The sequence below is a fragment of the Pelodiscus sinensis genome, chromosome 1 (assembly GCF_052426305.1).
Source record: "Pelodiscus sinensis isolate ZL-2025 chromosome 1, ASM5242630v1, whole genome shotgun sequence".
Lineage (NCBI taxonomy): Eukaryota > Metazoa > Chordata > Testudines > Trionychidae > Pelodiscus > Pelodiscus sinensis.
In genome coordinates, this window is record NC_143052.1 from 53,782,893 (window position 1) to 53,809,301 (window position 26,409).

The 26,409-nt window shown below is 41.7% G+C and overlaps 1 protein-coding gene across 28 annotated transcripts in view; it reads left to right on the forward strand.

Annotated features, from left to right (window-relative positions):
• NRCAM (neuronal cell adhesion molecule) overlaps nt 1-26,409 on the forward strand; it is a 283,744-nt gene that overhangs the window by 140,585 nt on the left and 116,750 nt on the right. For 3 of the 28 annotated variants that reach the window (XM_089779334.1, XM_089779336.1, XM_089779337.1), the window contains exon 3: nt 1,478-1,639. The exons of the other annotated variants lie outside the window; for them this stretch is intronic. The gene's annotated coding sequence lies outside the window, so the exon portion shown is untranslated. The remainder of the gene's footprint in view (nt 1-1,477; nt 1,640-26,409) is intronic. 28 annotated transcript variants of the gene reach the window in all.

A 26,409-nucleotide genomic window follows, 5' to 3' on the forward strand; every position in this document is an offset into this window, starting at 1 on the left:
TGGGAGCTGCCCAGCTGCAGCCAACCACAAAGACAAACTTTGCCAGCCCCCATACTCCTTGCCCCTTCGGCAGGTACCAGGGGAGGTGCTGGGCTCCAGCCCCCACACTCATAGAGGGGAGGAGACAGAGATGACTAACAGCCTGTCATACATTTGCTCACAACAGACCTCTGCCCACACCCAGAGCCTGGCCTGCAGAGGTGATGCCCTGGCCAGGCAGAAGAGATTTCCAGTCTGGGATCAGACCAGGGGGGTGCCCTGGTCAGAGTGAGGGGAAGAGAAACCCTGTTCCATTGAGAGAATTCCCCTCTCCTTTCCATATCCATTCCCGTAACATGATGAGGGAGTCTCCCATGTAAGGGAGAGGAACAGGGGAGAGGGACCCCTGGGTCTCACACATGGGGTAAACTTACACCAGCTTACTGAAACACGGAGTTGATGCAGTTTTCTTCAGCTGTATTGAAAATGGTCTCAAGTCACAGAAAATCATGCAGTAACCTCAAAAATGAAAACATTTACCTTCCATATGAATCTTTTACTCTGTTACATGCCGCAGGTACTGACCAGATGTTTTAATAAGCGCTGGGTCTGTCAAATAAACGCTGGGTCTCTAATACAAGCCAGGGGTCTCAGACAGTTTGTACTAATAGTTGTACTTCCAACTTCTATTGGAAGTTTTCCAGTAGTGTATAATGACATCATAGTGAATGGTAAAAGCATGGCAGATGACATCAAAATAGGCTCCAGTTTACATTTTTCTTAAATCTAGAGGTGTTGTGGAATATATCCAGTGAGCGACTTGTGCTGCCCGGGCTGAACTCTGTAACCTCTCAGCTGGGTTTCACTTAAACTAGAGCATCCACTGGCTGGGTGCCACTGTCAGTGTGCTGCCTTGGGCCCTGCAAACTCTTTGACCAGGCCTGCTCTCAATATTCTCACTAGCAGTGCCCCACCAGCCTGAAGCTGCTGAGAGAGAATTAGTTGGGGAAGAGACAGCAGATGAGGGAAAGTGTCGTGAAATGCTTAACTGAATTACACTGTTCAGCTTGTAGGTAGCACAGTGGGTAACATACCTTAATTAAGCTAGTAATTGCTAGAGGGAGATGTGTATTAAATATATCTTAACAGGAACACAGCTCATATATCTCTTGGATAGAAGCTGTGTAACCAGGTCTCATGTGGCACATGTCATAATGTCAGAAGTGAAGCTAGCCTAACTGGTGCAAGAGGAGAGCAGAAACAGGAAGCATCAACAGACGTTGCAAGCAGAAAAACAACAAAGTTGAAGCCATATTTTAAATGCCTTAGCGAAAATCAACTTTTGCAGACCTTCAGAATAGACAGACTGGAAACAACAGTTTTCAAGATTTTATATTGCTATTGAATTCCACTAGGAATCTAGAAACATTCAGGAATGTACTTTAATTTATGGTCTGGGGATGCAGGCAGACTTATCTTTAAATTCTTTCCTTCGCAGAAGACAGTCAGAAAGACAACTATGACAGAGTTCTGGCTATGCTTGGGACATCATTTATATCTGCAGAATTGGACAATTCAACAACCAAGGGAATCTATGTCATCTTCTATTGGAAAGTTACATGAATTAACAGAAAACTCTGATTTGATGAAACTGTAAAAGGTAAAAACACTAGAAACAGATTAGTTATTGGCCTTGCAGGTAATAGCCTTTCATAGCAGCTACAATTAAAAACAGACTTAGCCTTACATACAACTATTCAAACAGCAAGACAGTCTGAACTGTCTTTGTGCTTGTGTCATCTATCAGCTGTACCCTCAGCAACCCTTAGAACCACTTCAGTATCAGCTTTTCCCTCAACAGCCCTGGCACACTCCCTCAGCCACCACTGCTACTCCGACTTTCCACCAATGACACAAGCAGTCATTTTTAATCTTATATTGAGACCTGCGAAACACCCATAACTCTTCTGGACAATATCTTCCATCATATTTGAGAGTCATCTAGCACTCTTTGTTTGCACTTGCAGTTTGATCACCTTCAACCTCTGGATGCTGGACATCATCTGTCAGGGACATCTAATTGAATTTCTTTCCTTCCCCTGGGCCTTTTCCACTTCCACCTTCTCCACAGTGAAGCAACTGCTCTACTCCACAAGGGTGCAATAGAACTTGTGCCATACTTTTACCATCATCATCGCTTCTATTACTCCTGTTTTCTCATTCCAAGGATAAGAAGTGGCCCCATCCTGGACCTCCATGCCTTAAACAAATGTATACTTTTCCTCCTCTATGGAGCCCCATCCTAACTATCTGCAATATCCAACTAATAGCAGACAATAGTCCACTTAATGTGCTACTCTGCCAAATGATGTTGCTTTGTGACCTGGATCAGCCAAAATAACATTCCTACCAACTCTCTTCATTCCTACACTCCTAAGCTACTTCATCCATCTCCACCATTTGTGCCTTGATGTATTCTTCATTTAGCTGCTTTCAGTGCTTTCCTTCCTCCCAGGGTCATTCTCTCTGTCTTCATTCATTCAGCTACCTCCAGATTTCTCTGGGGACTCCTCAGTGGTTTTTGTCCTATGAAACATCCCGTCATGCCTTGGATCTTCAACCTGGTCCATTCAGCCCCTACCAACCTCCCATTTGAGCCTCTTGCCATCTTTTCCCTTGCCCATCTTTCTATAAAGGTTGTCTTTTTTGGTGGCCTTCACCTCAGCATGTCATGTCAGTGAGCTAGCGGCCATGATGCCAGACCCTCTTTACCATCTTCCATACAGACAAAGCCTTGCAATGTTTCCACCCCAAATTCCTTTTGAAGGTGGCTTCCTCTTTTCACCTCAACCACAGTAAAACTTCTCAGTCTTCTGCCCTAAACTTATGCACTGGCCTTTTCCCTCCATCAAATTCAAGCCTTTTGCATGTCTTCGCAACTCTTCGTTGCTATGGTTAAATGTTGTTGAGGCTCTCTCTTATCCTTGCAGTGCTTCTCCAAGTGGATCTCCTGCTGCACTGAAACGTTCTGCAACCTCTCGGTCATCACACTTCCACTCAGGGTCACAACCCACTTGGCACGGGATCAGGCTGCCAAGTTTGCATTCCTGGTAGACATACCTTGGCAGGTCATGTAACCTTGTTTTCTGTACACACCTTCTCCATGCATTATGCTATTGCTCATTCCATGTCAATGGATGCCACTGTTGATCATGTTATCATATCCAATTGGGCCTCCTGAGAGCCTTTGCCCCCGCCTCCTTTCAGAGTACTACTCGCCATTCTCCTGTGTTTGTAATCAACATAGGGACCAGCGCTCCAAGAAAAGGAGGAGGTTACTTAGTGTAACTAGAGGTCTTCAAAATATGTGGTCCCTATCTGGATTCCAATCCCACTCTCCAGCCCCTCTGCTCCATGCACCCCTGCTGAGTGGTAGAAGGGAATTGGACTTAAACTGCAGCAAGGGAGGTTTAGGTTGGATGTTAGGAAAAACTTCCTAAGTGTCAGGGTGGTTAAACACTGGAATAAGTTGCCTAGGGAGGTTGTGGAATCTCCATCTCTGGAGATATTTAAGAGCAGGTTAGATAAACATCTATCAGGGATGTTCTAGATAGCACTGGATCCTGCCATGAAGATGGGGGGGCAGGAGGATTTAATGACCTCTTGAGGTCCCTTCCAGTTCTAGTGTTCTATGAAACACCTTCTATTTTAGGAGAGATTAAAAAGATTGAGACTGTTCAGGTTAGGTAACATGATTGGAGAGTGGGGGTATATGAGAGGTCTATAAACTCTTGAATGGTATGGAGAAAGTGAATAGGGAAGTGTTATATACTCTTCTCAAAACACAAGAACTAGAGGTCACCCAATGAAATTAGTAGACAGCAGATTTAAAAGAAACAAAAGGAAGTACTTTTTCACACAGTGCACAGTCAGCCAGTGGAGCCAGGGGAAATTGTGAAAGCCAAAAGTATAAATTCATTCAAAAATAATTAGATAAATTCACAGAGGATATACCTATCAATGGTTATTAGCTAAGATGCTCATGGATGAAATCCATGCTCTGGGTGTCCCTGAGCTTCCAATTGCCAGAAGGTGGGACTGGATAACGAGGGCTGGGTTGCTATACAGTTGCTCTGTTCTGTTCATTCCCTCTGAAGCATCTAGCATTGATCACTGTCAGAAGACAAGATACTGGGTTGATGTACCATTGGTCTGACCCAGGATGGCCATTCTTATGAACTGCAGATCAGCATTCATAGCGACTACTGGATATAGTCCAGAAAAACTCTTGATGGGAAGACAACTGAAAATTACTGTTTCAGCTTTGGAAAATAACCAATTTTCAAAGTGACTAGGAATGAAGAGTGTAGCCAAATTGGATACAAAACCCAAACAAACAACCCACCCAACCCCTTATGAACACTTTTGCAATAGACATCAGTCAGAGAAATTCAGTCTGGAAACTGATGACTGTGTTTTCTGTCAAATTGGGTGGAGAAAATGTATGGACAGGTCCAGTTGTCATAATAAAATCATCACTTAAATCGTAATTTATTAACATTGACAGGGGAGTGTTCCGTAAAAACTATGAGCATCTACTGTTTGTTCCTCAGAGAGAACAACTTCACAGATAGTATTTACAGAACAAGAAGAAGACTCAAAGATTAACTGTCCACAGCCAGTTATGGCAAATAATGGGCAGTCAGATGACCAAGTTGTCACATGCTGGGATTGTGTTTTTAAAAAACAGTATGATTCAGAGCCAGCTACCAGACATACTGAACGTTAAAAATAAAATGGTTAGGTGTACACTTTGTAAATGATAGGAATGTAAAACTTAAAGGGAAAGATGAAATTACATAAGAACATAAGAACGGCCGTAGTGGGTCAGACCAAAGGTCCTTCTAGCCCAGTATCCTGTCTACCGATAGTGGCCAGCACCAGGTGCCCCAGAGAGGGTGGACCAAAGACAATGATTAAGCGATTTGTCTCCTGCCATCTCTCTCCAGCCTCTGACAAATAGAGGCCAAGGACACCATTTTATCCCCTGGCTTAATAGCCTTTTATAGACCTAACCTCCATGAAATTATCTAGCTTCTCTTTAAACTCTATTATAGTCCTAGCCTTCACAGCCTCCTCTGGCAAGGAGTTCCACAGGTTGACTACACGCTGTGTGAAGAAGAACTTTCTTTTATTAGTTTTAAACCTGCTACCCATTAATTTCATTTGGTGTCCTCTAGTTCTTCTATTTAGGGAACTAATAAATAACTTTTCTCTATCGGTCCTCTCCACACCACTCATGATTTTATAGACCTCTATCATATCCCCCCTCAGTCTCCTCTTTTCTAAACTAAAAAGTCCCAGTCGCTTTAACCTCTCCTCATATGGGACCCGTTCCAAACCCCTAATCATTTTAGTTGCCCTTTTCTGAACCCTTTCCAAGGTCAAAATATCTTTTTTGAGGTGAGGAGACCACATCTGTACAAAGTATTCAAGATGTGAGCGTACCATAGTTTTATACAGGGGCAGTAAGATATTCTGGGTCTTATTTTCTATCCCTTTCCTAATAATTCCTAGCATCCTATTTGCCTTTTTGACCGCCGCTGCATACTGTGTGGAAGTTTTCAGAGAACTGTCCACGATAACTCCAAGATCCCTTTCCTGATTTGTCGTAACCAAATTAGCCCCCATCATACTGTACGTATAGTTGGGGTTATTTTTCTCAATGTGCATTACTTTACACTTATCCACATTAAATTTCATTTGCCATTTTGCTGCCCAATCACTGAGTTTGGTGAGATCTTCTTGGAGTCCCTCACCGTCTGCTTCTGTCTTGACTATCCTAAACAGTTTGGTATCATCTGTAAACTTTACTACCTCACTGCTTACCCCTTTCTCCAGATCATTTATGAATAAGTTGAAAAGGATTGGTCCCAGGACTGACCCTTGGGGGACACCACTAGTTACCCCTCTCCAATCTGAAAATTTACCATTTATTCCTACCCTTTGTTTCCTGTCTTTTAACCAGTTCTCAGTCCAAGAAAGGACCTTCCCTCTTATCCCTCTTATCCCATGGCCATGTAATTTACACAAGAGCCTTTGGTGAGGGACCTTTGTCAAAGGCTTTCTGAAAATCCAAGTATTCTATATCTACTGGATCCCCCTTATCCGCATGCTTGTTAACCCCTTCAGAGAACTCTAATAGATTAGTAAGACAGGATTTCTCTTTACAGAAACCATGTTGACTTTTGTCCAACAAATTATGTTCTTCTACATGCTTCACAATGTTATTCTTTACTATTGTTTAGACTAATTTGCCCGGTACTGAAGTTAGACTTACCGGTCTGTAATTGCCAGGATCGCCTCTAGAGCCCTTTTTAAATATTGGTGTCATGTTGGCTACCTTCCAGTCATTAGGTACAGAAGCCGATTTAAAGGATAGGTTACAAACTACAGATAATAGCTCAGCAATTTCCCATTTGAGTTCTTTTAGAACCCTTGGATGAATGCCATCCGGTCCTGGAGATTTGTTAACATCAAGTTTTTCTATTTGTTCCAAAACCTCCTCTAATGACACTTCAATCCGGGACAGTTCCTCAGATTCACCACCCACAAAGGACGGTGCAGATTTGGGAATCTCCCCAATGTCCTCAGCCGTGAAGACTGAAGCAAAGAAATCATTTAGTTTCTCTGCAATGGCTTTATCGTCCTTGATTGCTCCTTTTATAGCTTGATCATCTAGGGGACCCACAGGTTTTTTAGCAGGCTTCCTGCTTCTAATGTACTTAAAAAACATTTTGTTATTTCTTTTTGAGTTTTTGGCTAGCTGTTCCTCAAAATCTTTTTTTGCTTTTCTTATTACATTTTTACATTTGATTTGACAGTGTTTATGTTCCTTTCTATTTATCTCACTAGGATTGGGCTTCCACTTCTTAAAAGATACCTTTTTGTCCCTCTCTGCTTCTTTTACATGGCGGTTAAGCCACGGTGACACTGTTTTAGGTCTCTTGCTATGTTTTTTAATTTGGGGTCTACATTTAAGTTGGGCCTCTATTATGGTGTCTTTAAAAAGTTTCCATGCAGCTTTCAGGGATTTGGCTCTAGTCACTGTGTCTTTTAATTTCTGTTTAACTAACCTCCTCATTTTTGTGTAATTCCCCTTTTTGAAATTAAATGCCAGGGTGCTGGACTGCTGAGGTGTTCTTCCCACCACAGGAATGTTGAATGTTATTATATTATGGTCACTATTCCCAAGCGGTCCTGTAATGGTTATTTCCGGAATCTGATCCTGCACTCCACTCAGGACTAAATCGAGAATTGCCTCTCCCCTTGTGGGTTCCTGCACCAGCTGCTCCAAGAAGCAGTCATTTGAGAAATTTTATCTCCGCTTCTCTTCCTGAGGCGACATGTATCCAGTCAATATGGGGGTAATTAAAATCCCCCATTATTATAGAGTTCTTTATTTTGGTAGCCTCTCTAATCTCCCTCAGCATTTCAATGTCAGTATCGCTAAAATTGAAAACTTTTTATATAGTTGAGCCACTATGTGGTGCTGCTTGTAACATATTTTACCTGAGCTGGTAACAGATAGAGCCCACATTGTCGTAATGATCTTAAAGGGAACATATTTGGTGTATCTGTCTAAGATGGAAATTCTATAGCCAGTCCATATAAGAGTTGGAGAATATGGATTGTTGTTGCATAGTCATGTTGTTTGTCTGATATTGGGATCAAGGTGGGTGAGGTAAAATATTTTATTGGACTGAGTTTTGTTTGTGAAAGAGACAAACTTTCAAGCTTCATGCAATTCTTCATGTCTGGGAAATGTACTCAGTGTGTCATTGCTAATTACAGGGTAGAACAGATTATTTTTGCATAAAGTAGTTAGCCACATATTTCAAGAGACCACTGAAGGTTCCTTTAGGAGGATGGGGCACAAGCGAGTAGGCTGCAGGGGTGGGTGCCTTGATCTTGCCCAAAACAGTGGCTTACCAGAGACCCTATTTAGAATCTTGCAGATCAATTTTTATAAACCTGTCCTCTGAATCAACTCCTAGTTACATCCACAAACTCTCATACATGTATATAATTATCTCCTGGGTCCTTCCCAGCCATCTTTTCACACATTTCTCTAGACCTCTGATTTTCCCCTATAACGGTTTCCCTTTTAGGGCTATAAGGAAAAATTGGCAACATCCCAAAGTTCTCAATATTTTGTTTACCACCATTACAGTTTTGGGATGTAGATCATGTGAGGAAGTCTCAATGAGGATGAAGTTGTGAAGTTTGTAGGAGGCAGGGTCCTTTAGACTGATAAGAGGGCAAAGATGGGGGGGGGGGGGGGGGGAAACCAGTGCATGATTTTGGGAGATTTAGGAACACAAGACCAGGAGAGGGAGTCAAACCGTACTGAAGTAGTTTGCTGCTTCTGTCTTCCCCTAGTTACAATGCAGATAATATATCCCAATTTTAAATAATTCCACACATGTAGATGAATTATACTGAAAATCCATGGAATTATAATTTTGCATTAAAGATTAAGGGCTACAGTCTGTTTTTACTCAAATTAGTTTTAATCTGGAGTAACTTCAGTATACCAACTCTTCAAAATCAAAATTCTGTCCTTAGTAGAGTGGTAGAAATGTAGCCGTGTTTGTCCTTAATAGAGTTACTCTGCATTAGTTCAACTGTACAATTAGAAATCCTGAGTGAACTCCAGCACATTTCTGTCATTTCCAGGTCTCACTTCAGGCAGGAAAGTAGTCGTCTGTCTGAAGCATTGTTATTCGGATTATAACTGGATTGACTAAATGTATGGATTCATCCTAAAAAAATATATATATTTTAAAGCATAGTGAAGCATCTGATTAAAATCATTTAAAAATTTCTTCATATTTGTAGGAAGCATTATGTTGCTTTAAAGTGTTTGTGCTAAAACTTAAACTCTGGAATATAGCATAGGCTGAACCTTTCTAGTCCTGCAACCTTGGGACCTGACTGGTATCAAATCAGAGAATTTACTGAACCATGTAGAATCAGCATTGTCTAGTAGCATAATCAACACTTCCATGCTTACTGGACTCTTAAAAGACATTTAGATGCAAATGATTACTGAGAGCTAGGACTGGTGGCTGCAAACAGACTTTATGGGACTCCGGGAAACATGGCCATACCCATGATAGGTGGACATCTGACTAACTAAAATTGTGCTGGAACATGGATGTTACCAGACCAGAAAAAATTAGATAAGAGAGGTTCAACCTGTATATCTACTATATATTTGAAGAGTTTGTGGATTTTTGTGTCCAAAATAAAGTCATCTTTCCCGATTAGCTACAGATATCAAATCCTGCCACTTAAATTTGCTAAATGCACTACTTTTTATACCAGAATATGCTAGGTGACAGGTTTAAAGGTTTAAATATTTTTTTGTTTTGTTTTTTATCAGAAAAAAGCCATGACTATTATGATTAGAGTTCATGAAAATATTCTCTTACAAAATTAAGATAGTCACCTATTTGTCATTTTAGTGCAAAGAAAAGTTTTACTATTACAAATCACAAAATAATTCAAATTAGTTACAGAAAGAATAATGGAATTTTTATTATTCTGATTCAGATTCTGATTCAAATTTACTATGTATGGTAATTATTCAATAAAATGAATGATGTTTGAAGTTGAAATTCTACAAATTTAAAACTGTTCTTTTACTTCCTTTTTGCAAGCACATTAAAAAATTCTGTAAGCACAAAATGACCTTGCTCGGTCAACGAAAGGCCTCCTCTGCTAGTGTGTAATAAAGATAGTGTGTAATAAAGAAAGTACATCTGGAATTCCCAAATATAATTTCCAATACCTTTGCTACCAGAAATTACACACAATACAATTTAATACCACTGGTACAGAGACTGTTCTTACAATGTTACCCACATATTTATCTAGAAATGCAGGTCTATTACTTGGGTTAGAAGACAAGTTAAGAATGAGAGATTTCAGTGCTGATGATCAGAATGGAAAAATAATTATGGCACTGTATAGTTTCTGATTATGTTAAACATTGTGATGGGTTCAAACTGCACTATATTAGCCCTTCTCTCAAGATAGATTAGGAAGAATATGAAGAAATTATTCTCTCAGGCTGCGTCTAGACTGGCCGCTTGAATTTCCGCAAGAACACTGACGATCTCATGTAAGATTGTCAGTGTTCTTGCAGAAATACTATGCTGCTCCCATTCGGGCAAAAGCCCTCTTGCGCAAAAGTATTTGCGCAAGAAGGCCAGTGTAGACAACGCGGTATTGTTTTGCGCAAAAAAGCCCCGATGGCGAAAATGGCGATCAGGGCTTTCTTGCGCAAAACCGCGTGTAGATTGGCATGGACACTTTTCCGCAAAAAGTGCTTTTGCGGAAAAGTGTCCGTGCCAATCTAGATGCTCTTTTCCGCAAATGCTTTTAACGGAAAAGTTTTCCATTAAAACCATTTGTGGAAAATCATGCCAGTCTAGACGTAGCCTCAATGTATAATTTTAAAATATTTTCAGAATTTTGAAGCTCATTCTTAATCTGTCTTCTGCTTCCAGGCATCAGTTCTCCAATCTGAAAAATGACAATGTGTTTACCCATGAGCTATACTTACCAATACATGTTCAAGATAGAAGTTTTATATAATCAGTTGTTTAGCAGTAGCATTTGAATAGCCCCAAATAGCATTTTTCTTGAGTTTCTTATATGAAGTAGCATTTATCCTCTCCTCTTTTGTGGACTAGGAAATGGTATTTTTTTTTCATATTATTTTCTTTGGATTCAGTACTTGCTGTGCATTTTCTGAGAATCTATTGTATATGCTTAGCATACATTTTATATGATGTGGAAGCAAGTATTTTATAGTTAAAAAACATTTTTCCATCTGTTTGGTGAAATATATTTTCTTTCATTTTAGTAACAAACTTCCCCCCCCCCCCCCAATAAATTTTATATGGAGAATAAAATTGAAACACACCCTTCTTGATCAAGAGCTTGATTTACAAGGAAAACATAAGAGTACATATCAAAACAATAATCTATGCAGAAAATATATCAAGGAAAGTAGTAGTCAAGCAAATTAGTATTAAACAAATCTGTTTAGTAGAATTGTAAAGCCATATATCTGTGAATTTGAAGTTCATGTTTTCATCTTTTAAATTATTACATCAAAATGTAATGTTTACCCAAGCTTGGACTTAGGAGCAGAAGACCCAGTTTACTGGTTAGTGTGCCAAGTTTGGTGGGGGCGGGGGGAGACAGCTCATGGTGCTGTTTTTGTTGTTAGCAACCCCAAAAGAGAGAACAGAATGTTTGAAGGAACATGTTTCAGATAGTCCATGTGTTAATTCGTTTATCCTCCTAGGATGTTCTGCATCTTTGAAGAACCTTTCACACTTTAAGAGCTACAGTCAGCCTTGTATGATGCCAGAAGCAGCAGTGAGAGAAATTGCACAACACAGATGAATTCTCAGCTCTGCTGATATTGAACATACAGTTTTGAATTGGCCCAGGCAGAGGATCTGATATTTCCAGAAAAAGCAGATGTGTCTCTTCTCAAAGTCACACTGTGAAAGTGTGCTTGAGAATACTGAGAAACTGAATCAGTGTTGGTTAGTTTACTCTAAATCATCTGACAAAATGTTCTGTTTTTGTTGCAAAATATTTGACAAGAATGCCAAATTGTTGCTTACACTTTCCAGGAACAGTTACAGGAATAACTCTGAAGCAACATTAAAAGTGACCTAGCCATTTTATAGCCTAGTTCAAAAGAATGGGAATTGAGTCAAGGCTTAAGCTGAATAAATGCATAGAGGTAGGAAAAAAAAGCACATGATTAATGTAGAAACCCAGTCAAGTGTCTGATCTCAATCACCTTCTTCCTTTCAAAGAATAATTTTGCTTTCTGGAGCTTGTTGGATAAGTTGCACTCTGAACATAATGGTAATTTCATCAGTTTGGTAGAGCTTCCTAGGAAATACAGCGATGTTATAAGTGAGCACTTGAGTCGAATAGTTCATAAAAAAGTTAGGGGTCATTACTGCAGCAAAACTACTCAAAATGAATTGATTGGTTTTATGGCGAGGAAAGTGCTTGAAAACATATTGATGTGGCTCAGCAAAGCAACGTATTATACTGTAATAATGGACTGTACTCCCAACATTAGTCACAGTGAAAAGATGTCATTTACTAAAAGATTTGTTGCCGAAGAGGATGGCAGTATCCAAGTAAAAGAATAATGTATCTGTTTCTTATCAGTGGATTACTCTACTGGAAAAGGCCCAACAGAACTTTTTAGAAACATTTTGATTGAGAATAAAATCAAGCTTCAGGACTGCCGTGGCCAATGTTAGGTCAACAGCACATAAATGAAGGGAATAAGCAGCAGCATTGAAGCAAGGATTCTTGTGTTGAATCCAAGAGCTTTTTTCATAGCCTGTGGCTGGCATGCTTTCAAACTGGTTGTGTCAGCTGCATTGTCATTTTCATTATATTCAGTGTCTCTGTTCAGAGTCCTGCAAAGGATATACATCCTGTTTTCAGCATTTGCTGGCAGGTGGAAGATCCTCACAGACAGTGTTACAAATCTGACCATGAAGCTGTTAAGTGATATTTGCTGGGAAAGTCACATTGACCACATAAGGCCATTGAGGTACCAGATGCCTAATGGAACTTGTACAGTCAAGTAAAGCAAAGGCTGGAATCCTACATGAGGTGCAAAGCCTGGCAAACCAGATCAGTAACTTCAAATTTCTGTTCTCACTTGTGGCTTGACCAGGATATCCATATAAATCATAAACATTAGAACTGGAAGAGACCTCGAGAGGTCATCGAGTCCAGTCCCCTGCCCTCACAGCAGGACCCAGTACCGTCTAGACCATCCCTGACAGACATTTATCTAACCTGCTCTTAAATATCTCCAGAGATGGAGATTCCACAACCTCCCTAAGCAACTTATTCCAGTGTTTAACCACCTTTAGAGGAAGTTTTTCCTAATGTCCAACCTAAATATTATAAGCAAGGCATTACAAACTCAGTCGATGAACATTGTAACTGCTACTACTTTGATGAGAAGCTGCTTTGATTTTTTTGTGGCATATAAAGATGGTGTTTTGAAGATGCTATCATTGCTGTCAAAGAAATGGTGGAAAACTTAGAAGTTGAGCCTGTCTTCACGGGAGCTCATTTTCATTGGAAGGAGAGGCAGTTTGGTTATGGGGGCAAAGGTGAGGTTATGGGAAGATTGGAAAAAATTCAGAAGGGAGTTCTTTTGCTTGCTCAGTGACACTGCTTGAATATCCATCAACTTAAGGTTTGGACAAATGAAGTACAACAAAAAACGGGGGGGAGGAGATGGTGGGGTTTTTTTTTTTTTTTTTTATGACCTTAGTAAGCTGCTGGCAGATAGGAAAACACTCTTGAAGAATTGTATAGACCTTCACCAGATGCTGACACCAGGAGACTATTTTTACTTCAGTGATCAAGACCTCAGAATCAAATTGGACAATATACATCACATTTTGCCACACTGAAAGTAGTCCCCACTCCACGTTTTCCAATTAATTCATGATGTAGAGCTGAAGAACACTTTTCCTAATGTGTGAGTAGCATTGAAGATTCTGCTCATGCTCCAAGTCACAGTTGTGAGTGGAGAGCCAATTTTTTGAAGCTTAAGCCCATTAAAGCATAGTTTCAATTGAAAATGACTTATGCAAGACTGAGATTACATAGTATTTTGAAAATGCCAGTGGCCAGTCTTTGTATCTCTCTGGCACTGTGCTTCAGTTTGGAAGGCAAAGGCAGGAAAAGAGATTTTATGAACTAAAGGACTAGGGTTAACATTCTAAGGCCGTCACCTACTATAACACAGTTTAATACCGATCCACCCAGTGTTAGTAGACAGTTCAATGTCTTGGTGGTAGTACATTACATTTATTTTTAAAATTAAAAAGGTTCTAAAAACTTAGAGGAAATTAACTTTTTCTATTTGCTTGTGTGTGCATGAATAAATAAAGATTTACAGATCCTAGCTTGCAAATTCATCATCTTATATGACAGGGATAAATCATGCATGCAAGTCATGCATCAAAATTGTGAAGTGGGCAATAAATACAATAGCGATCAGGTATTTAAAAGTTTAATAAATGAGGGGCGGGAAGTGCCAAAGATGCTCCTCACGTGGGATGCCATTTGATCTAGGGCCAGACCTGTGTTTCCCTAGACAATACTTTTATACTTGTGGATAAGTATGGATACTTTATTTTTGTCTAAGTAAAGTATAGCATTTGCTTCTTCACACATACCCACATGCCATGGAATAAATAAGTTAGAGAGCAGAGTGGATTTACCTTTTGATGAATAAATGAATCCTCTTTTACCCTAAAGGTTTGAATTAATGACTTGTGGAAAAAAAGGCTCAGATCATAGTAATTGGCATTGTTCTATGGAGGAGCTTCTTGACGATATTGCCCCTAAAGCTATATCATTCTAATGGTTTTAACTGACCTCCTCTGATTTTGAAAACCAAAAATACCATAAACTATGCATAAATTAAGGTTTAATTGAAAGGGAAGCATATTGTGTAAGGATGTTAGTATTTTCTCATTTACAGGGATTAGTTTGTGATACCGATGTTTTTAAAATTCCATTAGATGTGAAAGATTAACATGTCAGATAATTAAGCTTTGGTTTTATTTCTGATATGTTAAAATATAGGCATGTTAATCTTTTCAGATTTCTCCTTCAGAGAAATTCCACATTTATCTTGGTATATAACATGTATGAAAATAAACTCATTCATATCTTGGGGGCTTTTTTGCAATATAGTCTCAAATGACTGGAAGGAGGGAATTAAGATTTTGTTATTTTGATGCAAGTTTGTGTATTGGCTGTGACTTGTTTGAAACCTGCACTAATCTAATATATGTTTGTGAGAATTTGCCTATATATGTGTCTGTGTCTGTCCGTTCAAGAATTCCTACTAAACGGTAAGATTTAGGGCCACCAAGTTCAGTATGCAGCTTCCTCTTACCATAATTTAAACCAAGGTCAGAGTTTGGTTGTGCCCGGAAAATGGGATGTGCCCAGAATGGGATTGCGTTTCAAAAAAACTGTACAGAAAAGAGACAGAATCACCAGGCAGATGAAAGGGGTTGGCTGAGGGTGCACCCCCAATCCTGGGCTGCTCCAGCCCCAAGCCTCCCACCCCTCAGGGGCCCTTTAGGTATGGCAATGGGGCTGCAGCTCCCCCAACCCGATTCATATAGGAGCATTGCTGACTTTTCCCCTTCATCAGGGAGTGAGGGGCAAGTGCACAATTTGCTGCCTTCCTCATTCGGGCTGGGGAGCGCAGGTGGCAGACAGATCTTGACCTGCCTCAACTGGGGAGAACATGCACCCTTCCCCTTCCCCGTCTGCGCCCTCTGGAGCTGCAGCAACCTTGGAGAGACACTTCTCACCTGGCCCCAAGCTGCTCCAGTGAGAGAGACCTGGGTTAGTCCTTGCTCCCTGGATCAGCCTGAATACTGAAGCCTACAGCCCCAGTCCCACCTCCCACCCCAGAGCAATAATTTAAATAAAGAAAAACAAAATGAATTGAATGAAGGATCCAAGCAATGCTGGGTAAGTCCTCCAGTGTTATATAAATGCCTAATATGAACAATGTTCTTTTGTCACCTAATCTTGTTGTTTCTTCCTGTGCAATATCTCCATTATCCTTTTTTTCCTATTTCTAGAGCTAAAGTCTAAGTCAAAGTATTAGTTATCTGATCTCCCAGATTCTTTCCTTGTTCTTCTCTGCTCTGCCCAGAAGGTTCCTACAAATACAGGGTTTTTTTTCCCTGTCCACAGCTCTGATCACATTGCTCCTTTCTTTGAATCTCTCTATTAACTTCCTCTCACTTTCCCCATCAAGTTATAGTCAAGGGTGCCATTTATGGGGGGCTAAGATGGCAGTGGCCCTACCTTAAGTCTGAACCCTTGGATTTCATACTTGAGGTCTGCTTAAAGCCCATATTCTGACTCCAGAAGCAGTTCTCAAATGTAACACAATTTGAGCTGCTTGCAGCTTTGCCTTGTTGGGTAGGGAGTTTATTATAAAAAGAGGGAGGCAGGGTAATTAAGAATAACAAGTAATTGAAGAATCATTAGATCATCATGAAAACATTGCCAGGTACTCCACTTAAAAGACAGGAGGGAGAAGAGCAGGAATGAGTGTTTTGCTGCTGAGATTTGCATTTGGGCACTGCTGTTAAATTTATAAACTTGAAAAAGGGGTATACAATGACTAATCCAAAGATAAATCCAAGCATTTATAAACCTCAATTACCCACCCAGAGAAATAAAAAAACAAATTGAAAGAGCCAGACAAATACCCAGAAACCATCTACTTCAAGACAGACCCAAGAAAACCAGCAAAAAACACCACTTGTCATTATCTATAGCCCCCAACTTAAACCCGTCCAACACATTATCAATAAACAACAACCTATACTTGAACAGGATACTACACTCCGAGAGGCTCTGGGAGACAGACCCATAGTCTCCTACAGACAACCACCTAACCTCAGGATGATTCTTACCAACAACCACAGGACATACCACACTAATACCAACCCTGGAACTTTACCTTGCAACAAACCCCATTGCCAGCTTTGTCCACATATTTACTTTGCTGACACCATTATTGAACCTAACCATGTCAGTTACAAGATCAAGAACACATATTCCTGTTCAGCCAGAAATATAATTTATGCCATCATGTGCCAACAGTGTCTGTCTGCTATGTATATTGGACAAACTTCTCAGATACTTCACCAAAGAACCAATGCATACAAAACAAACATCAGACAGTTTCACAAAGAAAAAACAGTTTCTTGCCATTTCAACCAGACTGTGCATTGTCTCAATGACCTAACTACATGCGTCCTGTTTCAAAGAGACTTTAACACCAGACTACAAAGGGAAGCCTTAGAACTGTCATTCATGCTTAAATTTGACACATTACGAATGGGCCTTAACAAAGATGCTAATTATCTTACCCATTACAAAGATAACGTCCCCAATTATCACCCCAATATCATTATCTCATAGACACTAACCTCCCCTCCTCACCCCCCCCCCCCCGTTCTAAAATCTGATTTGTCAATTTTATGTGTGTTAATTTTTTTTTATTGTATCCTTTTGGTATATATGGTCATGCCAATTTTCTTCCACAATTTGATCTGAGGAAGTGGGTCTGGCCCATGAAAGCTCATCAACTAGTAAAACATCTTGTTAGTCTTTAAAGTGCTGCATAATCCTGTCTTTTGTTTCAGCAAGACCAGACTAACCCGGCTACATCTCTATTACTATTCTACAAAGAGTTACAAAGGGATCTCACAAAACCAGGTGATTGGGCAAAACAAGGGCAGATGGAATTCAGTGTTGATAAGTGAAAAGTAATGCACATAGAAAAATATAATCCTGACTATACATACAAAAACAATGGAGTCTAAAATAGCTGTTACCACTCAAAAAAGAGATCTTGGAATCATTGTGAATAGTTCCCTGAAAACATCTGTTCAATGTGCAGTAGCAGTCTAAAAACTAAAAGTCTAAAAGAATATTGGGAATCAATAGGAAAGGGATAGATAAGACAAAATACCATATTGCCTCTATATAAAGTTATTGTACACCCACATCTTCAATACTGGATGCAGATCTGAAAAGATATATCGGATTTGAAAAAGGTACAGAAAAGGCAGTAGAAATTATTTCTGGTAGGGAACAGTTTCCATATGAAGAGAGATTAACAAGACTGGAACTTTTCAGCTTGGAAAAGAAATGATTAAAGGGTAGAGGTTTAGTAAATCATGAATGGTGTGGAAAAATAAAATAAGGAAATGTTATGGATTCCTTTACTAATATAATACAAGAAGCTGAGCCAATTAAATTTATAGACAGCAGTTTTAAAAGAAAATACATTATTTTTTTCGTAGTCAACTTGGTGATCCCTTTGCCAGGAGATGGTGGAAAGGCCCAAAGTACAACAAGGTTCCAATAAGAACAAAATAAGTTCAATTAGGATAGGTGCATCAATGGCTACTAGCCAGAATGGGCAGGGATAGTGTTATAGAATCATAGATCTGGAAGAGACCTCAAGTCATCATCAAGTCCAGCCCCCTGCCCACGGCAGGACCAATCCCAACTAAATCAACCCAGCCAGGGCTTTGTCAAGCCGAGACTTAAAAATCTCTAGGGATGGAGAGTCCACCACCTCCCTAGGTAACCCATTCCAGTGCTTCACCACCCTCCTAGTGAAATAGTTTTTCCTAATATCCAACCTGTACCTCCCCCACTATAATTTGAGACCATTGCTCACAGTAGTGACGGATAGCAGAACAAGGAACAGCCTTTCTCCATCCTCTTTGGAGCCTCCTTTCAGGAAGTTGAAGGCTGCTATCAAATCCCCTTTCACTCTTCTCTTCTGCAGAATAAACACACCCAAATCTCTCAGTCTCTCCTCATAGGTCATGTGCTCCAGCCCCCTAATCATTTTGGTTGCCCTCTGCTGGACCCTCTCCAATGAGTCCACATCCTTTCTACAGTGGAGGGAGAGGGGGCAGAACTGGACACTCACCAGAGCCAAATAAAGGGGAATAATCAGTTGTCTAGATCTGCTGACAATGCTCCTCCTGTTTGCCAGAAGCTGGGAATGGGTAACAGGGGATGGATCACGATGATTGCCTGTTTTATTTATTCTTTCTGAAACACCTGGCATTGGCCACTGTTGGCAGACAGGATACTGGGCTAGAAGGACCATTGGTCTGACCGAATATGACATTATGATGTTTTTAGATAGAGCTGAAATGTATCTGTTCTCTGCTGTAACTCACTAGACCCCACTTCCCTTCCAGGGCTGAGATAGAGCCCAGGAGTCCTGACAGGGCCTCTTTCTCCCTGCAAAGTTAGTAAAGTAAGAAAGAAACCAACAGAACACCACTGGCCATCATCTACAGTCCCCAGCTAAAACCTCTCCAACGCATCATTAGTGATCTACAACCCATCCTGGACAATGATCCCTCGCTTTCACAGGCCTTGGGAGGTAGGCCGGTCCTTGCCCACAGACAACCCACCAACCTGAAGCATATTCTCACCAGCAACTACACACCGCACCAAAATAACTCGAACTCAGGAACCAATCCTTGCAACAAACCTTGGTGCCAACTCTGCCCACATATATACACCAGCAACACCATCACAGGACCTAACCAGATCAGCCATACTGTCACTGGTACATTCTCCTGCACATCTACCAACGTAATATATGCCATCATGTGCCAACAATGCCCCACTGCTATATACATCGGCCAAACTGGACAGTCCCTACGTAAAAGAATCAATGGACACAAATCTGATATTAGGAATGGCAACATACAAAAACCTGTAGGGGAACACTTCAATCTCCCTGGACACACAATAGCAGATCTAAAAGTAGCCATCCTGCAGCAAAAAAACTTCAGGACCAGACTTCAAAGAGAAACTGCTGAGCTACAGTTCATCTTCAAGTTTGACACAATCAACTCTGGATTAAAGAAAGACTGTGAATGGCTCGCTAACTACAAAAGCAGCTTCTGCTCTCTTGGAATTCACACCTCCAGATCAGCTGCTAGAAGGGGCCTCATCCACCTTGATTGGATCCACCTCATCATCTCCAACCTGATCCTGGCCTGCATATTTATACCTGCCTCTGGAAATTTCCACTACATGCATCTGACGAAGTGGGTCTTTGCCCACGAAAGCTTATGCTCCTACACTTCAGTTAGTCTATAAGGTGCCACAGGACTCCTCGTCGCTTTTGCAGATTCAGACTAACACGGCTACCCCTCTGATACCAGAGTCCCTTAAGTGACTTTCCTTAAGATGTCAGAATATGTTAGTGTTAGACCTGTGTGGGAGAAAGAGTGCTCTATTTCGAAATAAGTGCTGTGTAGATGCTCCCAATTTCCAAATAAGCTACACAATTGATGTAGCTCAATTTTCTTAGCTTATTTTGAGTTAAGCTCTGCTGTGTATATATACCCATAGACCACTCTTCTCTATGCACTCCAGGAAACAAGAAGAAAATATGGCAGTGCAGTAAGGAGGCAGTTGTTGGCTGTTTGACTTATTGTCCATTTGATTCCCCTGTAAGCTCTTCAGGGGAAGCAAGCTCTTCTACTTTCTCTAATGCCAAACAGAGTGTCAGTACTTCACACAAAAATATGAATGGACAATGAAGTGCCTTTGTTGTTAGCAGTTCATTATTCTGAGACAAAAATAGGTTAATTTTGTTTTCAGCTTTCTGTCTGCATTTGCACCATCTGTGCTCTCTCATTGCCCTGTTGCAAATGCTAAATGGTTGTCTGTCTAGATTTGCACAACTTTGTACTTGTGATTTAAAAACCACAAATAATGAACATTAGTGCTCCCACCTCCCGTGTCCTTTTCTTTGCAGTACAGGAGACCACCAAAAGCAGACAGTCCCCACTGAGGCATACAGCAAGTAAACCATTCTTGATTACACCCACTCCTTTACCGTCTCACACTTTATAACTCCACTGCCAACTATGTACAGAAGATGTTCATGTTTATCACCAAAGTTTAAGTTTTCGTTCAAACAAAGGTACAACAGTTAGTTAGAAAGTCCCAAAAATCTATTGTGATGTCACTAGGCCAGCCGACAGGGAAGGGGCAAGGTGGCCAAGAGTATCTACATGGTCCAGGGCTCCCGGCTGCCACTGCTACTACTGCGACAGCAGTGGCAGTGATGGCCAGAGCCCCAAACCCTTTAGAAGAGCCGTGCAGAGCCCCACACTGCACACTCCAGCTAGCTCTGAGGGCCAGGGGGTGCACTGCACCCTCTGGGCAGCACTGGGGGGTTGGCTGCCAAGCCCTGCCTCTTCTATATCAGGCCCCGCCTCTTCTGGGCACATAGAGCCAGTCCCCCCTGACACACACACATACATCTCCCAGAGGCCCAGCAATCCTATCACCTCCCCTAGATGTTACAGTTTATCTGACATCCTTGGAAATCTTCTGCAAGTCCCCTCTCCTTCATAGGGGCAGAAGGGATCTGAGCAGGGATCAGCCATGTCTCAGGTGAGTACCCTATCATTGGTCTATAAGATACCCTGATGTAGAGCCTCCTGTAGCCTCACCTATGGAAGTTGTTGCACTTTAATTAAAGAACTCAATAATTAAATACAGGTTGTATCTCTGTAGTCTGTATCTCCATGGCCTGGCATCCCTGAGGTTGCTCCTGGGCTTGAGCACTCACAGGGGAAAGCTGAGCCCTGTGCTCAGCAGCCCCTCCACTGCCCTCGAGTTTCCAGAGCACTGCAAATAAGTTATTTACAGTGCTAAAGCTCAGGAAGGGAGTGGGAGGAGCAAGGTCAGTGGCACGGATGCTGCTCAGGCAAAGAGGCAGGGTGACAGAACTGGTGGCAGCAGAAGGGCCAGCATTGACTGAGAGGGAACTGGGCAAGGCCTCTTGGGAAAAGAGGTAGGGTGGCTGCAGAGCCCTGCATCTGGAGGCCAGGAGCGCAGCCCCATAAGGACACACCACGCACTGTGCTGTGCTCCCAGCTTGTCACCAGCCATGGATCTCTGCAGCCACACTGTGGTGGAGGTGTAAGCATAGCCTGGTGACTCTAGCACCTGGTGCACTCCTGCAAGGCTGTGCTCCTGGCCCCTAGGCTCAGGCCCTCTCTGCTATAGCCATAGTGGAGTCCTGCAGCCAGCAGCAGCATAGGGGCCGGCACTGACCTCCCCTGGTTCAGCAAATTCCCTGATTTAGAGCCAGTCTGGTCGCTAGGGAGTAGGACCAGGGAATTATAACCTGTAGTAATTGGGCCAGAAAACGTATTAGAATGACTCTATAGCCCAGCAGATAAGGCACTCACCTAAAAAGTGGCAGATTCCTGTTTCAATCCCTCCTACCCCTCCTGGGGAAGGAAGAGTTGAGCCAGGGGTCTTCCACTTCCTGTGTAGTACCCTATTCACTGGGATAAAGTTTATCAGAGATTTCCTTCTTCCTTTCACAGTGCTTAGGTGACTCTTGGATCAGAAGCACAGATAAGCATCTCCCAGCAGCTCAGAGTTAGGTGGTGGTGTGCTGTAGATTTTTTTTGAAGAACTACTTGTGAATACTAAAAACCCTTCCCTTGTAGTTTAGTGTGAGAACTGGATTGCATTCTGTACTTTTGCTCTGGGATGATGCCTCCCGCAAACAGGGCTGTTGTCAAGTGGCAGATGGTGGGGTTCCGCAAGAAACCTTAAACTATCTTCCTGCTAAAGGCTTCTGCTTAAGAAAACTCTCCTCAGTCACAGATTCCTTGACCTTGGGTGGTACTACCCAAATGCAAAACTGTCTTGAGACTCCAGGAAGAATCACATGGGAATTTCTTCCTGTGAGGTAACTCCAAGCTCTTTAACCCTCTTTAGGAGAGAGCTTGGAAACAAACTGTAATGTTGATCTTCAATCTCTGGCACGTGCACATAGAACCACCTCTCTTCTAGGACACAGGAATCAGGTCATAGTCTTAAAAAGGTGATTTTATTTAAAAAAAAAACAAGATATATTTAGTAAAGCATATACGGGCAGTCCCCGGGTTACGTACAAGATAGGGACTGTAGGTTTGTTCTTAAGTTGAATTTGTATGTAAGTTAGAACTGGCGTCCAGATTCAGCCGCTGTTGAAACTGACCAGTGGCTGACTACAGGAAGCCTGACGCGGCGAGAAAAGCCCCGTTCGTATGTAGGGATCCGACATAAGTCGGATCCACGTAACTCGGGGACTGCTTGTATTTGTTACAGAGCAACTGAAAAAGGCATATTAAAAGTACAGAGAACTACTTCCCTGGGATTCAGTTTAAAAGTTACAGTTAGCTGGGTTTAGTATAGACTTTACAAACTAGAAAATAACTTCATCACCTTTAACTAAGCATTCCCTGTTGTACTTTACATCTGTTATTCCAAAATTTAGGGTTTTCTTAGACATGGATATTGCTGGAGAATCCATGCCTTATTCTTGGCTCAGTCCATTTCTCTCTCCCAGCGCTTACTCTGAATTCATACAAAGAACTGAAGCAGGCAGCACCTGTTTTTTATTCAAATTTCTCACTCTCTTCGCATTGGCTCTCCTGGCTCCCTGCCAACACTTCCTGGGTATCCCCTATTGCTGGGCTTAGCCCTTTACAGGCAAATTAATTAACTGAATGGCTGGGATGTCTAATACAGGGGAGTACCTCTTCCATCCATCACAGTTGGTGACAGACTTTGCTGGACCCTGGCCAAGGTTTGTGGGGAGCGGGGGAGTGGCTCAGCATCAGGCTCTTGAAAAGTGTAGGGCCTCGTCCAGAAGAGGCAGAGCTGGAGGCTGTGTACCTTCCCGCACTCAGCCCTCATACCTCTTGGGGCTCTGGCTGCTGTTGCCATGGTAGCAGTGTTGGTGGTCCTGAACGCCAGGCCCTTTAAAATTGCCAGGCCCCGCGGCAGCTGTCTCCTTTGCCTCACACACCTGTTGGCATCCCTGCTTGCAAATATGATGCATGCATTCCAGTCCGTTGCTCAAAGCAAGGTTAAGATAGCAAATCTGAGTTCTGTAGAGTAGGACTGAGAAGGAGGGCAAAGTGGAAATCACAGTCTGATTGGCTGTCTGCCTCACTGAAAGCCAATCAGAACTTCATCTCACTCTCCTTCCCCCTTCTTTTCTCACCATCATCTTTGTGAATCTGGCCATAAGTGCTCAGGTGTTTTTTGAAGATTTTACTACTAGTCCAAAAATGAATGAAACTATAGTATTATGGGGATGCCTATATATTATATCTTAATGACCTTTAGAACAAGCCATCTAGATCAGTGTTTCTTAAACTATGTTCCGCAGAACACTGGTGTTACGTGAACAACTCGCAGGTGTGCCGCGACCTCTTCTTTGTTTTTGTCTTTTTTTGTCTGACAACAATTTTTTTTTGAAGAAAATGTTCATAGGTGTTCCTCATAAAAATATTATTGTTAGGTGTTCCGTAGTCTCAAAAAATTTAAGAAAAAACAGATCTAGATGACCTCCTGAGATCTCTTCTAACCCTAGACTTCAGTAATTCTCTGATCGTAAGTGTGCTTAATTTACAAGTAAAAATATTGTTTTTCTGCCAGCCTTGTAAACTCTTCTTAACACACAAGAAATGCCATATTTTTTTTAGTTCCAGGCTGTGTCCAGACTCCATGCCTCCGTCGACGGAGGCATGTAGATTAGCCAGATCGGAAGAGGGAAATGAAGCCGCGATTAAAATAATCGCGGCTTCATTTAAATTTAAATGGCTGCCCCGATCTGCCGATCAGCTGTTTGTCGGCAGATCGGGAGAGTCTGGACGCGATGCCCCGACAAAGAAGCCTTTCTTCATCGACACAGGTAAGCCTCGTGAAACCAGGTTTACCTGTGTCGATGAAGAAAGGCTTCTTTGTCGGGGCATCGCGTCCAGACTCTCCCGATCTGCCGACAAACAGCTGATCGGCAGATCGGGGCAGCCATTTAAATTTAAATGAAGCCGCGATTATTTTAATCGCGGCTTCATTTCCCTCTTCCGATCTGGCTAATCTACATGCCTCCGTCGACGGAGGCATGGAGTCTGGACACAGCCCCACCACAAACACTGCAGAACTAGCCAAAGTAAAAAGCTGCATTACTTTTATCAGAAACTTCAGCAGATGTGAATAACTGGACAGATGGGTGATGGTACAAAGCTACTGAATAAGAAGGTGCCATATTTAGGATTGCCTCTTTTCAGAGTAGAATGGCACAGGCTCTTGAGGAGACCGGAAATACAAATGAACTAAAAACTTTTGGCTCCTGATACCAATTGCCCATGATCTCTCAGTGAGGAGTATTCATATATATAGGAGCTGATATTCTTCTTTTGTTTTTAAATCTAAGGCCCACTTGATTCCCCCGGTCTCCAACTCCATGCAGAAATGCCCATATGAGAAAGGGAAGCGTACTGGAAATTCTGCAAAAGCCACCTTGAGCTTCCTAAGCCTTGTCTTGAAACACAGTTATGCTGATACAACCTCAGCCTAAAATTGACTCCAGGCAATTGGAAGCCCTGCTCCTAAGTACAACTCCATTGTATTGGTCCAGAGTGCTCAGCCTATTACAGGAGGAGCCCATGGAGAAGAGAGTAAATTAAATTGTTGCAATCAGAGTTGTCATTTACAACAGAGTGATACAGAACAAAAACAGACTGGGCATATAAACACTAGTTTACTTTTTTAATTATTTTACCCTTATATTGTGGCAGCCCATAGAAGCAGGCAGATCAGGGATCTGTTGTGCTTGAGACTGTACAAATCTATAGTAAATGACAGACCCTGCCTCAAAGAACTTGCAGTCTAAAGCCAATAATGTTTCCATCATTACTGTGAAGGAAGTGGTAAGTGAAATGTTCATGTATATTTTGTGATTTGTTCATTATGAACTGGGCTGTTTTCCTGAGACTTCAACACACACATGTACATCCTGCAGTGGTTTTTTAATTGCATGATATTTTGTGAATTATGTTTATTCTATTAATGTTAATTGTGCCATTTTAACTATTGTTAAAATATAGAAAATGCTATTTGGAGGTAGCATAGTAGTGCTTTCCAAAGTTCTAGGAATGCATGAATTTTTGTATGACTCATAGGAAGTTATGCAGCTTTTATCTTACATATATATTATAGTATGCATGTAGTAATATTTAGAGGCCCCAGCTAAGACTGGGTCTTGATTGAGCTAGGTATTGTACTAACACACAGAGGCTGTGTCCAGACTCCATGCCTCCGTCGACGGAGGCATGTAGATTAGCCAGATCGGAAGAGGGAAATGAAGCCGCGATTAAAATAATCGCGGCTTCATTTAAATTTAAATGGCTGCCCCGATCTGCCGATCAGCTGTTTGTCGGCAGATCGGGAGAGTCTGGACGCGATGCCCCGACAAAGAAGCCTTTCTTCATCGACACAGGTAAGCCTCGTGAAACCAGGTTTACCTGTGTCGATGAAGAAAGGCTTCTTTGTCGGGGCATCGCGTCCAGACTCTCCCGATCTGCCGACAAACAGCTGATCGGCAGATCGGGGCAGCCATTTAAATTTAAATGAAGCCGCGATTATTTTAATCGCGGCTTCATTTCCCTCTTCCGATCTGGCTAATCTACATGCCTCCGTCGACGGAGGCATGGAGTCTGGACACAGCCAGAGAGTCACAGTTCCTGCCTGAGAATGTTTATATCTAAATTGCTAAGATCAACAAAAGGTGAGACAATAAACAGAGGCTCAGGGAGGTGAAGTGGCTCATCCAAAGTCATTCACTGAGTTGCAGGCAGGTCTCCTCCTGAGTCCCAAGCCAGTAGAACCACACTG